Here is a 15,092-nt window from a genome sequence, read left to right as displayed (position 1 = left end):
CTGCCTTACAGATTGCAGACATTCCTGCTCACTCTGCTGCTCAGCAGAGTGCTGGCAACGGAGTTCTTGGATTGAAATGGTCTTTTAGGAGAAAGAGTGAAGAGTGACAGCAATGTTTGTGTCACAGTTTAAAGCTCACTGTGTGCTAAACATGATCAGGAGGAGCTTTTTTGCAAGGCTCTTCTGCTGTTTTAGCCCAGTCTAAACATTCCTGCTCTACTCTCTCTGATGCTGCTCAGCAGAGAGTGGGCACAGAGATGTTGGAATCAATTGGTCTTCCAGGCAGGAGAAGGAGGAGTTACAGCAATGTGTTTTGCAGAGTTGCAAAGCTCACTGTGTGCTGAAGATGCCCTGCAGGAGTTTCCCTGCTGGCCCTTCGTCTGTGGGATTAGAGTCCAAGCGCTGCTCCTCCCCTGTCACAACTCCTCTCCAAACGAGAGTGCGTACCAGAAACTTTGGATTCAAATGCACTTTTAGGAGATAAAGTGAGGAGTGACAGGAATGTTTGTGTCACAGTTTAAAGCTCACTGTGTGCAAAACATGATCAAGCAGGAGATTTTTTGCAAGGCTCTTCTGCTGTTTTAGCCCAGGCTAAATATTCCTGCTCAACTCTCTGTTGCTGCTCAGCAGAGAGTGGGCACAGAGATGTTGGAATCAATTGGTCTTTCAGGCAGGAAAAGAAGTGACAGCAATGTGTGTTGCAGAGTTGCAAAGCTCGCTGTTCGCTGAAGATGATCAGTGGGAACTTTCTGGACTGTCTCTTCTGCTGTTTCTTCAGAGTCCAAACGTAAGTGCTATATTCTGCTACTGCTCACAAAGAGCAAGCACAGGAGATGTAGGATTCAATTGGACTTTGAGGTAGGAAAGTGAGAGGTGACAGCTATTTGTGTTTCAGAGTTGCAAAGCTCACTGGGTGCTGAAGATACCCTGCAGGAGTTTCCATGCTGCCAATTCGTCTGTGAAATTAGAGTCCAAACACTCGTCCTCCCCTGTGACATCTGCTCTCGAAACGAGAGAGCGCACCATAAACTTTGGATTCAAATGCACTTTTAGGAGATAAAGTGAGGAGTGACAGCAATGTTTGTGTCACAGTTTAAATCTCACTGAGTGCAAAACATGATCAAGCAGGAGATTTTTTGCAAGGCTCTTCTGCTGTTTTAGCCCAGTCCAAACATTCCTGCTCTGCTCTCTCTGTTGTTGCTCAGCAGAGAGCGGGCACAGAGATGGTGGATTCAGTTGGTCTTTCAGGCAGGAAAGGGGGGAGTGACAGCAATGTGTGTTGCAGAGTTGCAAAGCTCACTGTGTGCTGAAGATGATCAGTGGGAACTTTCTGGACTGTCTCTTCTGCTGTTTCAGCAGAGTCCAAACGTAAGTGCTATATTCTGCTACTGCTCACAAAGAGCAAGCACAGGAGATGTATTATTCAATTGGACTTTCAGGTAGGAAAGTGAGAGGTGACAGCAATATGTGTTTCAGACTTGCGAATCACAATGTGTGCTGAAGATGCCCAGCAGTAGTTTCCATGCTGGCCCTTCGGCTGTGAAATTAGAATCCAAGCGCTCGTCCTCCCCTGTCACAACTGCTCTCGAAGCGAGAGAGCGCACCAGAAACGTTGGCTTGAAATGCACTTTTAGGAGATAAAGTGAGGAGTGACAGCAATGTGTGTTTCAGAGTTGCAAAGCTCACTGTGCGCTGAAGATGATCTGCAAGGACTTTCCCTCCCTGCCCTTCGGAACTGGGAGCGGATTCCAAGCGCTCGTGCTCACCTGCCTCTGCTGCTCTTGAAACGAGAGGGGAGACCAGAAACGCTGGATTCAAATGCACTTTTAGGAGCTACAATGAGGAGTGACAACAGTGTGTGTGTCACAGTTGTAAAGCTCAGTGTGTTGAAGAAGCACAAGAGCAGCCTTCAGGCCTGTCTCTTCCACTGCCTTACAGATTGCAGACATTCCTGCTCACTCTGCTGCTCAGCAGAGTGCTGGCAACGGAGTTCTTGGATTGAAATGGTCTTTTAGGAGAAAGAGTGAAGAGTGACAGCAATGTTTGTGTCACAGTTTAAAGCTCACTGTGTGCTAAACATGATCAGGAGGAGCTTTTTTGCAAGGCTCTTCTGCTGTTTTAGCCCAGTCTAAACATTCCTGCTCTACTCTCTCTGATGCTGCTCAGCAGAGAGTGGGCACAGAGATGTTGGAATCAATTGGTCTTCCAGGCAGGAAAAGGAGGAGTTACAGCAATGTGTTTTGCAGAGTTGCAAAGCTCATTGTGTGCTGAAGATGCCCTGCAGGAGTTTCCCTGCTGGCCCTTCGTCTGTGGTATTAGAGTCCAAGCGCTGCTCCTCCCCTGTCACAACTCCTCTCGAAACGAGAGAGCGCACAAGAAACTTTGGATTCAAATGCACTTTTAGGAGATAAAGTGAGGAGTGACAGCAATGTTTGTGTCACAGTTTAAAGCTCACTGTTTGCAAAACATGATCAAGCAGGAGATTTTTTTCAAGGCTCTTCTGCTGTTTTAGGCAGGTCTAAAAATTCCTGCTCTACTCTCTCTGTTGCTGCTCAGCAGAGAGCGGGCACAGAGATGGTGGATTCAGCTGGTCTTTCAGGCAAAAAGGGAGGAGTGACAGCAATGTGTGTTGCAGAGTTGCAAAGCTCGCTGTGCGCTGAAGACGATCAGTGGGAACTTTCTGGACTGTCTCTTCTGCTCTTTTAGCATTGGCTAAAGTTTCCTGCTCTACTCTGCTTCTGCCCAGCAGAGAAAGGGCACAGAGTTTTGGATTCAATTGGACTTTGAGGTAGGAAAGTGCGGAGCGAGAGCAATATATGTGTCACAGTTGCAAAGCTGACTGCATGCTGAAGATGCCCTGCCGGAGCTTTCACTCCGGGCTCTTCGGCTGTGGGAGCAGAGGCCAAGAGATCGTGTTCACCTGTCACTGCTGCTGTTCAAACGAGAGAGGGCGGGAGAGACCATGGATTCAAACGGATTATTAGGAGATGAAGTGAGGAGTGACAGCAATGTGTGTTTCAGAGTTGCAAAGCTCACTGTGCGCTGAAGATGATCTGCAAGGACTTTCCCTCCCTGCCCTTCGGAACTGGGAGCGGATTCCAAGCGCTCGTGCTCACCTGCCTCTGCTGCTCTTGAAACGAGAGTGGAGACCAGAAACGCTGGATTCAAATGCACTTTTAGGAGCTACAATGAGGAGTGACAACAGTGTGTGTGTCACAGTTGTAAAGCTCAGTGTGTTGAAGAAGCACAAGAGCAGCCTTCAGGCCTGTCTCTTCCACTGCCTTACAGATTGCAGACATTCCTGCTCACTCTGCTGCTCAGCAGAGTGCTGGCAACGGAGTTCTTGGATTGAAATGGTCTTTTAGGAGAAAGAGTGAAGAGTGACAGCAATGTTTGTGTCACAGTTTAAAGCTCACTGTGTGCTAAACATGATCAGGAGGAGCTTTTTTGCAAGGCTCTTCTGCTGTTTTAGCCCAGTCTAAACATTCCTGCTCTACTCTCTCTGATGCTGCTCAGCAGAGAGTGGGCACAGAGATGTTGGAATCAATTGGTCTTCCAGGCAGGAGAAGGAGGAGTTACAGCAATGTGTTTTGCAGAGTTGCAAAGCTCACTGTGTGCTGAAGATGCCCTGCAGGAGTTTCCCTGCTGGCCCTTCGTCTGTGGGATTAGAGTCCAAGCGCTGCTCCTCCCCTGTCACAACTCCTCTCCAAACGAGAGAGCGCACCAGAAACTTTGGATTCAAATGCACTTTTAGGAGATAAAGTGAGGAGTGACAGCAATGTTTGTGTCACAGTTTAAAGCTCACTGTGTGCAAAACATGATCAAGCAGGAGATTTTTTTCAAGGCTCTTCTGCTGTTTTAGGCAGGTCTAAAAATTCCTGCTCTACTATCTCTGTTGCTGCTCAGCAGAGAGCGGGCACAGAGATGGTGGATTCAGCTGGTCTTTCAGGCAAAAAGGGAGGAGTGACAGCAATGTGTGTTGCAGAGTTGCAAAGCTCGCTGTGCGCTGAAGATGATCAGTGGGAACTTTCTGGACTGTCTCTTCTGCTCTTTTAGCATTGGCTAAAGGTTCCTGCTCTACTCTGCTTCTGCCCAGCAGAGAAAGGGCACAGAGATTTTGGATTCAATTGGACTTTGAGGTAGGAAAGTGCGGAGCGAGAGCAATATATGTGTCACAGTTGCAAAGCTGACTGCGTGCTGAAGATGCCCTGCCGGAGCTTTCACTCCGGGCTCTTCGGCTGTGGGAGCAGAGGCCAAGAGATCGTGTTCACCTGTCACTGCTGCTGTTCAAACGAGAGAGGGCGGGAGAGACCATGGATTCAAACGGATTATTAGGAGATGAAGTGAGGAGTGACAGCAATGTGTGTTTCAGAGTTGCAAAGCTCACTGTGCGCTGAAGATGATCTGCAAGGACTTTCCCTCCCTGCCCTTCGGAACTGGGAGCGGATTCCAAGCGCTCGTGCTCACCTGCCTCTGCTGCACTGGAAACGAGAGTGGAGACCAGAAACGCTGGATTCAAATGCACTTTTAGGAGCTACAATGAGGAGTGACAACAGTGTGTGTGTGTCAAAGTTGTAAAGCTCAGTGTGTTGAAGAAGCACAAGAGCAGCCTTCAGCCTGTCTCTTCCACTGCCTTACAGATTGCAGACATTCCTGCTCACTCTGCTGCTCAGCAGAGTGCTGGCAACGGAGTTCTTGGATTGAAATGGTCTTTTAGGAGAAAGAGTGAAGAGTGACAGCAATGTTTGTGTCACAGTTTAAAGCTCACTGTGTGCTAAACATGATCAGGAGGAGCTTTTTTGCAAGGCTCTTCTGCTGTTTTAGCCCAGTCTAAACATTCCTGCTCTACTCTCTCTGATGCTGCTCAGCAGAGAGTGGGCACAGAGATGTTGGAATCAATTGGTCTTCCAGGCAGGAGAAGGAGGAGTTACAGCAATGTGTTTTGCAGAGTTGCAAAGCTCACTGTGTGCTGAAGATGCCCTGCAGGAGTTTCCCTGCTGGCCATTCGTCTGTGGGATTAGAGTCCAAGCGCTGCTCCTCCCCTGTCACAACTCCTATCGAAACGAGAGAGCGCAAGAGTAACTTTGGATTCAAATGCACTTTTAGGAGATAAAGTGAGGAGTGACAGCAATGTTTGTGTCACAGTTTAAAGCTCACTGTGTGCAAAACATGATCAAGCAGGAGATTTTTTGCAAGGCTCTTCTGCTGTTTTAGGCAGGTCTAAAAATTCCTGCTCTACTCTCTCTGTTGCTGCTCAGCAGAGAGCGGGCACAGAGGTGTTGGAATCAATTGGTCTTTCAGGCAAAAAGGGAGGAGTGACAGCAATGTGTGTTGCAGAGTTGCAAAGCTCGCTGTGCGCTGAAGATGATCAGTGGGAACTTTCTGGACTGTCTCTTCTGCTCTTTTAGCATTGGCTAAAGGTTCCTGCTCTACTCTGCTTCTGCCCAGCAGAGAAAGGGCACAGAGTTTTGGATTCAATTGGACTTTGAGGTAGGAAAGTGCGGAGCGAGAGCAATGTATGTGTCACAGTTGCAAAGCTGACTGCGTGCTGAAGATGCCCTGCCGGAGCTTTCACTCCGGGCTCTTCGGCTGTGGGAGCAGAGGCCAAGAGATCGTGTTCACCTGTCACTGCTGCTGTTCAAACGAGAGAGGGCGGGAGAGACCATGGATTCAAACGGATTATTAGGAGATGAAGTGAGGAGTGACAGCAATGTGTGTTTCAGAGTTGCAAAGCTCACTGTGCGCTGAAGATGATCTGCAAGGACTTTCCCTCCCTGCCCTTCGGAACTGGGAGCGGATTCCAAGCGCTCGTGCTCACCTGCCTCTGCTGCACTGGAAACGAGAGTGGAGACCAGAAACGCTGGATTCAAATGCACTTTTAGGAGCTACAATGAGGAGTGACAACAGTGTGTGTGTGTCAAAGTTGTAAAGCTCAGTGTGTTGAAGAAGCACAAGAGCAGCCTTCAGCCTGTCTCTTCCACTGCCTTACAGATTGCAGACATTCCTGCTCACTCTGCTGCTCAGCAGAGTGCTGGCAACGGAGTTCTTGGATTGAAATGGTCTTTTAGGAGAAAGAGTGAAGAGTGACAGCAATGTTTGTGTCACAGTTTAAAGCTCACTGTGTGCTAAACATGATCAGGAGGAGCTTTTTTGCAAGGCTCTTCTGCTGTTTTAGCCCAGTCTAAACATTCCTGCTCTACTCTCTCTGATGCTGCTCAGCAGAGAGTGGGCACAGAGATGTTGGAATCAATTGGTCTTCCAGGCAGGAGAAGGAGGAGTTACAGCAATGTGTTTTGCAGAGTTGCAAAGCTCACTGTGTGCTGAAGATGCCCTGCAGGAGTTTCCCTGCTGGCCCTTCGTCTGTGGGATTAGAGTCCAAGCGCTGCTCCTCCCCTGTCACAACTCCTCTCGAAACGAGAGAGCGCACAAGAAACTTTGAATTCAAATGCACTTTTAGGAGATAAAGTGAGGAGTGACAGCAATGTTTGTGTCACGGTTTAAAGCTCACTGTGTGCAAAACATGATCAAGCAGGAGATTTTTTTCAAGGCTCTTCTGCTGTTTTAGGCAGGTCTAAAAATTCCTGCTCTACTCTCTCTGTTGCTGCTCAGCAGAGAGCGGGCACAGAGATGGTGGATTCAGCTGGTCTTTCAGGCAAAAAGGGAGGAGTGACAGCAATGTGTGTTGCAGAGTTGCAAAGCTCGCTGTGCGCTGAAGATGATCAGTGGGAACTTTCTGGACTGTCTCTTCTGCTCTTTTAGCATTGGCTAAAGGTTCCTGCTCTACTCTGCTTCTGCCCAGCAGAGAAAGGGCACAGAGTTTTGGATTCAATTGGACTTTGAGGTAGGAAAGTGCGGAGCGAGAGCAATATATGTGTCACAGTTGCAAAGCTGACTGCGTGCTGAAGATGCCCTGCCGGAGCTTTCACTCCGGGCTCTTCGGCTGTGGGAGCAGAGGCCAAGAGATCGTGTTCACCTGTCACTGCTGCTGTTCAAACGAGAGAGGGCGGGAGAGACCATGGATTCAAACGGATTATTAGGAGATGAAGTGAGGAGTGACAGCAATGTGTGTTTCAGAGTTGCAAAGCTCACTGTGCGCTGAACATGATCTGCAAGGACTTTCCCTCCCTGCCCTTCGGAACTGGGAGCGGATTCCAAGCGCTCGTGCTCACCTGCCTCTGCTGCTCTTGAAACGAGAGTGGAGACCAGAAACGCTGGATTCAAATGCACTTTTAGGAGCTACAATGAGGAGTGACAACAGTGTGTGTGTCACAGTTGTAAAGCTCAGTGTGTTGAAGAAGCACAAGAGCAGCCTTCAGGCCTGTCTCTTCCACTGCCTTACAGATTGCAGACATTCCTGCTCACTCTGCTGCTCAGCAGAGTGCTGGCAACGGAGTTCTTGGATTGAAATGGTCTTTTAGGAGAAAGAGTGAAGAGTGACAGCAATGTTTGTGTCACAGTTTAAAGCTCACTGTGTGCTAAACATGATCAGGAGGAGCTTTTTTGCAAGGCTCTTCTGCTGTTTTAGCCCAGTCTAAACATTCCTGCTCTACTCTCTCTGTTGCTGCTCAGCAGAGAGTGGGCACAGAGATGTTGGAATCAATTGGTCTTCCAGGCAGGAGAAGGAGGAGTTACAGCAATGTGTTTTGCAGAGTTGCAAAGCTCGCTGTGTGCTGAAGATGCCCTGCAGGAGTTTCCCTGCTGGCCCTTCGTCTGTGGGATTAGAGTCCAAGCGCTGCTCCTCCCCTGTCACAACTCCTCTCGAAACGAGAGAGCGCACAAGAAACTTTGAATTCAAATGCACTTTTAGGAGATAAAGTGAGGAGTGACAGCAATGTTTGTGTCACAGTTTAAAGCTCACTGTGTGCAAAACATGATCAAGCAGGAGATTTTTTTCAAGGCTCTTCTGCTGTTTTAGGCAGGTCTAAAAATTCCTGCTCTACTCTCTCTGTTGCTGCTCAGCAGAGAGCGGGCACAGAGATGGTGGATTCAGCTGGTCTTTCAGGCAAAAAGGGAGGAGTGACAGCAATGTGTGTTGCAGAGTTGCAAAGCTCGCTGTGCGCTGAAGATGATCAGTGGGAACTTTCTGGACTGTCTCTTCTGCTCTTTTAGCATTGGCTAAAGGTTCCTGCTCTACTCTGCTTCTGCCCAGCAGAGAAAGGGCACAGAGTTTTGGATTCAATTGGACTTTGAGGTAGGAAAGTGCGGAGCGAGAGCAATATATGTGTCACAGTTGCAAAGCTGACTGCGTGCTGAAGATGCCCTGCCGGAGCTTTCACTCCGGGCTCTTCGGCTGTGGGAGCAGAGGCCAAGAGATCGTGTTCACCTGTCACTGCTGCTGTTCAAACGAGAGAGGGCGGGAGAGACCATGGATTCAAACGGATTATTAGGAGATGAAGTGAGGAGTGACAGCAATGTGTGTTTCAGAGTTGCAAAGCTCACTGTGCGCTGAACATGATCTGCAAGGACTTTCCCTCCCTGCCCTTCGGAACTGGGAGCGGATTCCAAGCGCTCGTGCTCACCTGCCTCTGCTGCTCTTGAAACGAGAGTGGAGACCAGAAACGCTGGATTCAAATGCACTTTTAGGAGCTACAATGAGGAGTGACAACAGTGTGTGTGTCACAGTTGTAAAGCTCAGTGTGTTGAAGAAGCACAAGAGCAGCCTTCAGGCCTGTCTCTTCCACTGCCTTACAGATTGCAGACATTCCTGCTCACTCTGCTGCTCAGCAGAGTGCTGGCAACGGAGTTCTTGGATTGAAATGGTCTTTTAGGAGAAAGAGTGAAGAGTGACAGCAATGTTTGTGTCACAGTTTAAAGCTCACTGTGTGCTAAACATGATCAGGAGGAGCTTTTTTGCAAGGCTCTTCTGCTGTTTTAGCCCAGTCTAAACATTCCTGCTCTACTCTCTCTGTTGCTGCTCAGCAGAGAGTGGGCACAGAGATGTTGGAATCAATAGGTCTTCCAGGCAGGAAAAGGAGGAGTTACAGCAATGTGTTTTGCAGAGTTGCAAAGCTCATTGTGTGCTGAAGATGCCCTGCAGGAGTTTCCCTGCTGGCCCTTCCTCTGTGGGATTAGAGTCCAAGCGCTGCTCCTCCCCTGTCACAACTCCTCTCCAAACGAGAGAGCGCACCAGAAACTTTGGATTCAAATGCACTTTTAGGAGATAAAGTGAGGAGTGACAGCAATGTTTGTGTCACAGTTTAAAGCTCACAGTGTGCAAAACATGATCAAGCAGGAGATTTTTTTCAAGGCTCTTCTGCTGTTTTAGGCAGGTCTAAAAATTCCTGCTCTACTATCTCTGTTGCTGCTCAGCAGAGAGCGGGCACAGAGATGGTGGATTCAGCTGGTCTTTCAGGCAAAAAGGGAGGAGTGACAGCAATGTGTGTTGCAGAGTTGCAAAGTTCGCTGTGCGCTGAAGATGATCAGTGGGAACTTTCTGGACTGTCTCTTCTGCTCTTTTAGCATTGGCTAAAGGTTCCTGCTCTACTCTGCTTCTGCCCAGCAGAGAAAGGGCACAGAGATTTTGGATTCAATTGGACTTTGAGGTAGGAAAGTGCGGAGCGAGAGCAATATATGTGTCACAGTTGCAAAGCTGACTGCGTGCTGAAGATGCCCTGCCGGAGCTTTCACTCCGGGCTCTTCGGCTGTGGGAGCAGAGGCCAAGAGATCGTGTTCACCTGTCACTGCTGCTGTTCAAACGAGAGAGGGCGGGAGAGACCATGGATTCAAACGGATTATTAGGAGATGAAGTGAGGAGTGACAGCAATGTGTGTTTCAGAGTTGCAAAGCTCACTGTGCGCTGAAGATGATCTGCAAGGACTTTCCCTCCCTGCCCTTCGGAACTGGGAGCGGATTCCAAGCGCTCGTGCTCACCTGCCTCTGCTGCTCTTGAAACGAGAGTGGAGACCAGAAACGCTGGATTCAAATGCACTTTTAGGAGCTACAATGAGGAGTGACAACAGTGTGTGTGTCACAGTTGTAAAGCTCAGTGTGTTGAAGAAGCACAAGAGCAGCCTTCAGCCTGTCTCTTCCACTGCCTTACAGATTGCAGACATTCCTGCTCACTCTGCTGCTCAGCAGAGTGCTGGCAACGGAGTTCTTGGATTGAAATGGTCTTTTAGGAGAAAGAGTGAAGAGTGACAGCAATGTTTGTGTCACAGTTTAAAGCTCACTGTGTGCTAAACATGATCAGGAGGAGCTTTTTTGCAAGGCTCTTCTGCTGTTTTAGCCCAGTCTAAACATTCCTGCTCTACTCTCTCTGTTGCTGCTCAGCAGAGAGTGGGCACAGAGATGTTGGAATCAATTGGTCTTCCAGGCAGGAGAAGGAGGAGTTACAGCAATGTGTTTTGCAGAGTTGCAAAGCTCACTGTGTGCTGAAGATGCCCTGCAGGAGTTTCCCTGCTGGCCCTTCGTCTGTGGGATTAGAGTCCAAGCGCTGCTCCTCCCCTGTCACAACTCCTCTCGAAACGAGAGAGCGCACAAGAAACTTTGAATTCAAATGCACTTTTAGGAGATAAAGTGAGGAGTGACAGCAATGTTTGTGTCACAGTTTAAAGCTCACTGTGTGCAAAACATGATCAAGCAGGAGATTTTTTTCAAGGCTCTTCTGCTGTTTTAGGCAGGTCTAAAAATTCCTGCTCTACTATCTCTGTTGCTGCTCAGCAGAGAGCGGGCACAGAGATGGTGGATTCAGCTGGTCTTTCAGGCAAAAAGGGAGGAGTGACAGCAATGTGTGTTGCAGAGTTGCAAAGCTCGCTGTGCGCTGAAGATGATCAGTGGGAACTTTCTGGACTGTCTCTTCTGCTCTTTTAGCATTGGCTAAAGGTTCCTGCTCTACTCTGCTTCTGCCCAGCAGAGAAAGGGCGCAGAGTTTTGGATTCAATTGGACTTTGAGGTAGGAAAGTGCGGAGCGAGAGCAATATATGTGTCACAGTTGCAAAGCTGACTGCGTGCTGAAGATGCCCTGCCGGAGCTTTCACTCCGGGCTCTTCGGCTGTGGGAGCAGAGGCCAAGAGATCGTGTTCACCTGTCACTGCTGCTGTTCAAACGAGAGAGGGCGGGAGAGACCATGGATTCAAACGGATTATTAGGAGATGAAGTGAGGAGTGACAGCAATGTGTGTTTCAGAGTTGCAAAGCTCACTGTGCGCTGAAGATGATCTGCAAGGACTTTCCCTCCCTGCCCTTCGGAACTGGGAGCGGATTCCAAGCGCTCGTGCTCACCTGCCTCTGCTGCTCTTGAAACAAGAGTGGAGACCAGAAACGCTGGATTCAAATGCACTTTTAGGAGCTACAATGAGGAGTGACAACAGTGTGTGTGTCAAAGTTGTAAAGCTCAGTGTGTTGAAGAAGCACAAGAGCAGCCTTCAGCCTGTCTCTTCCACTGCCTTACAGATTGCAGACATTCCTGCTCACTCTGCTGCTCAGCAGAGTGCTGGCAACGGAGTTCTTGGATTGAAATGGTCTTTTAGGAGAAAGAGTGAAGAGTGACAGCAATGTTTGTGTCACAGTTTAAAGCTCACTGTGTGCTAAACATGATCAGGAGGAGCTTTTTTGCAAGGCTCTTCTGCTGTTTTAGCCCAGTCTAAACATTCCTGCTCTACTCTCTCTGATGCTGCTCAGCAGAGAGTGGGCACAGAGATGTTGGAATCAATTGGTCTTCCAGGCAGGAGAAGGAGGAGTTACAGCAATGTGTTTTGCAGAGTTGCAAAGCTCACTGTGTGCTGAAGATGCCCTGCAGGAGTTTCCCTGCTGGCCCTTCGTCTGTGGTATTAGAGTCCAAGCGCTGCTCCTCCCCTGTCACAACTCCTCTCGAAACGTGAGAGCGCACCAGAAACTTTGGATTCAAATGCACTTTTAGGAGATAAAGTGAGGAGTGACAGCAATGTTTGTGTCACAGTTTAAAGCTCACTGTGTGCAAAACATGATCAAGCAGGAGATTTTTTGCAAGGCTCTTCTGCTGTTTTAGCCCAGGCTAAACATTCCTGCTCTACTCTCTCTGTTGCTGCTCAGCAGAGAGCGGGCACAGAGGTGTTGGAATCAATTGGTCTTTCAGGCAGGAAAAGAAGAGACAGCAATGTGTGTTGCAGAGTTGCAAAGCTCACTGTGTGCTGAAGATGATCAGTGGGAACTTTCTGGACTGTCTCTTCTGCTGTTTCAGCAGAGTCCAAACGTAAGTGCTATATTCTGCTACTGCTCACAAAGAGCAAGCACAGGAGATGTATTATTCAATTGGACTTTCAGGTAGGAAAGTGAGAGGTGACAGCAATATGTGTTTCAGAGTTGTGAATCTCAATGTGTGCTGAAGATGCCCAGCAGTAGTTTCCATGCTGGCCCTTCGGCTGTGAAATTAGAATCCAAGCGCTCGTCCTCCCCTGTCACAACTGCTCTCGAAGCGAGAGAGCGCACCAGAAACGTTGGCATGAAATGCACTTTTAGGAGATAAAGTGAGGAGTGACAGCAATGTGTGTTTCAGAGTTGCAAAGCTCACTGTGCGCTGAAGATGATCTGCAAGGACTTTCCCTCCCTGCCCTTCGGAACTGGGAGCGGATTCCAAGCGCTCGTGCTCACCTGCCTCTGGTGCACTGGAAACGAGAGTGGAGACCAGAAACGCTGGATTCAAATGCACTTTTAGGAGCTACAATGAGGAGTGACAACAGTGTGTGTGTCAAAGTTGTAAAGCTCAGTGTGTTGAAGAAGCACAAGTGCAGCCTTCAGGCCTGTCTCTTCCACTGCCTTACAGATTGCAGACATCCCTGCTCACTCTGCTGCTCAGCAGAGTGCTGGCAACGGAGTTCTGGGATTGAAATGGTCTTTTAGGAGAAAGAGTGAAGAGTGACAGCAATGTTTGTGTCACAGTTTAAAGCTCACTGTGTGCTAAACATGATCAGGAGGAGCTTTTTTGCAAGGCTCTTCTGCTGTTTTAGCCCAGTCTAAACATTCCTGCTCTACTCTCTCTGTTGCTGCTCAGCAGAGAGTGGGCACAGAGGTGTTGGAATCAATTGGTCTTTCAGGCAAGAAAAGGAGGAGTGACAGCAGTGTGTGTTGCAGAATTGTAAAGCTCACTGTGTGCTGAAGATGCCCTGCAGGAGTTTCCCTGCTGGCCCTTCGTCTGTGGGATTAGAGTCCAAGCGCTGCTCCTCCCCTGTCACAACTCCTCTCGAAACGAGAGAGCGCACCAGAAACTTTGGATTCAAATGCACTTTTAGGAGATAAAGTGAGGAGTGACAGCAATGTTTGTGTCACAGTTTAAAGCTCACTGTGTGCAAAACATGATCAAGCAGGAGATTTTTTTCAAGGCTCTTCTGCTGTTTTAGGCAGGTCTAAAAATTCCTGCTCTACTCTCTCTGTTGCTGCTCAGCAGAGAGCGGGCACAGAGATGGTGGATTCAGCTGGTCTTTCAGGCAAAAAGGGAGGAGTGACAGCAATGTGTGTTGCAGAGTTGCAAAGCTCGCTGTGCGGTGAAGATGATCAGTGGGAACTTTCTGGACTGTCTCTTCTGCTCTTTTAGCATTGGCTAAAGGTTCCTGCTCTACTCTGCTTCTGCCCAGCAGAGAAAGGGCACAGAGATTTTGGATTCAATTGGACTTTGAGGTAGGAAAGTGCGGAGCGAGAGCAATATATGTGTCACAGTTGCAAAGCTGACTGCGTGCTGAAGATGCCCTGCCGGAGCTTTCACTCCGGGCTCTTCGGCTGTGGGAGCAGAGGCCAAGAGATCGTGTTCACCTGTCACTGCTGCTGTTCAAACGAGAGAGGGCGGGAGAGACCATGGATTCAAACGGATTATTAGGAGATGAAGTGAGGAGTGACAGCAATGTGTGTTTCAGAGTTGCAAAGCTCACTGTGCGCTGAAGATGATCTGCAAGGACTTTCCCTCCCTGCCCTTCGGAACTGGGAGCGGATTCCAAGCGCTCGTGCTCACCTTCCTCTGCTGCTCTTGAAACGAGAGTGGAGACCAGAAACGCTGGATTCAAATGCACTTTTAGGAGCTACAATGAGGAGTGACAACAGTGTGTGTGTCACAGTTGTAAAGCTCAGTGTGTTGAAGAAGCACAAGAGCAGCCTTCAGGCCTGTCTCTTCCACTGCCTTACAGATAGCAGACATTCCTGCTCACTCTGCTGCTCAGCAGAGTGCTGGCAACGGAGTTCTTGGATTGAAATGGTCTTTTAGGAGAAAGAGTGAAGAGTGACAGCAATGTTTGTGTCACAGTTTAAAGCTCACTGTGTGCTAAACATGATCAGGAGGAGCTTTTTTGCAAGGCTCTTCTGCTGTTTTAGCCCAGGCTAAACATTCCTTCTCTCTGTTGCTGCTCAGCAGAGAGTGGGCACAGAGATGTTGGAATCAATTGGTCTTCCAGGCAGGAAAAGGAGTTACAGCAATGTGTGTTGCAGAATTGCAAAGCTCACTGTGTGCTGAAGATGCCCTGCAGGAGTTTCCCTGCTGGCCCTTCGTCTGTGGGATTAGAGTCCAAGCGCTGCTCCTCCCCTGTCACAACTCCTCTCGAAACGTGAGAGCGCACCAGAAACTTCGGATTCAAATGCACTTTTATTAGATAAAGTGAGGAGTGACAGCAATGTTTGTGTCACAGTTTAAAGCTCACTGTGTGCAAAACATGATAAAGCAGGAGATTTTTTGCAAGGCTCTTCTGCTGTTTTAGCCAAGGCTAAACATTCCTGCTCTACTCTCTCTGTTGCTGCTCAGCAGAGAGCGGGCACAGAGGTGTTGGAATCAATTGCTCTTTCAGGCAGGAAAAGAAGAGACAGCAATGTGTGTTGCAGAGTTGCAAAGCTCACTGTGTGCTGAAGATGATCAGTGGGAACTTTCTGGACTGTCTCTTCTGCTGTTTCAGCAGAGTCCAAACGTAAGTGCTATATTCTGCTACTGCTCACAAAGAGCAAGCACAGGAGATGTATTATTCAATTGGACTTTCAGGTAGGAAAGTGAGAGGTGACAGCAATATGTGTTTCAGAGTTGCGAATCTCAATGTGTGCTGAAGATGCCCAGCAGTAGTTTCCATGCTGGCCCTTCGGCTGTGAAATTAGAATCCAAGCGCTCGTCCTCCCCTGTCACAACTGCTCTCGAAGCGAGAGAGCGCA

This window comes from Lathamus discolor, chromosome W, assembly GCF_037157495.1.
Source record: "Lathamus discolor isolate bLatDis1 chromosome W, bLatDis1.hap1, whole genome shotgun sequence".
Classification (NCBI taxonomy): Eukaryota; Metazoa; Chordata; class Aves; order Psittaciformes; family Psittacidae; genus Lathamus; species Lathamus discolor.
This window is presented reverse-complemented; position numbering follows the sequence as displayed.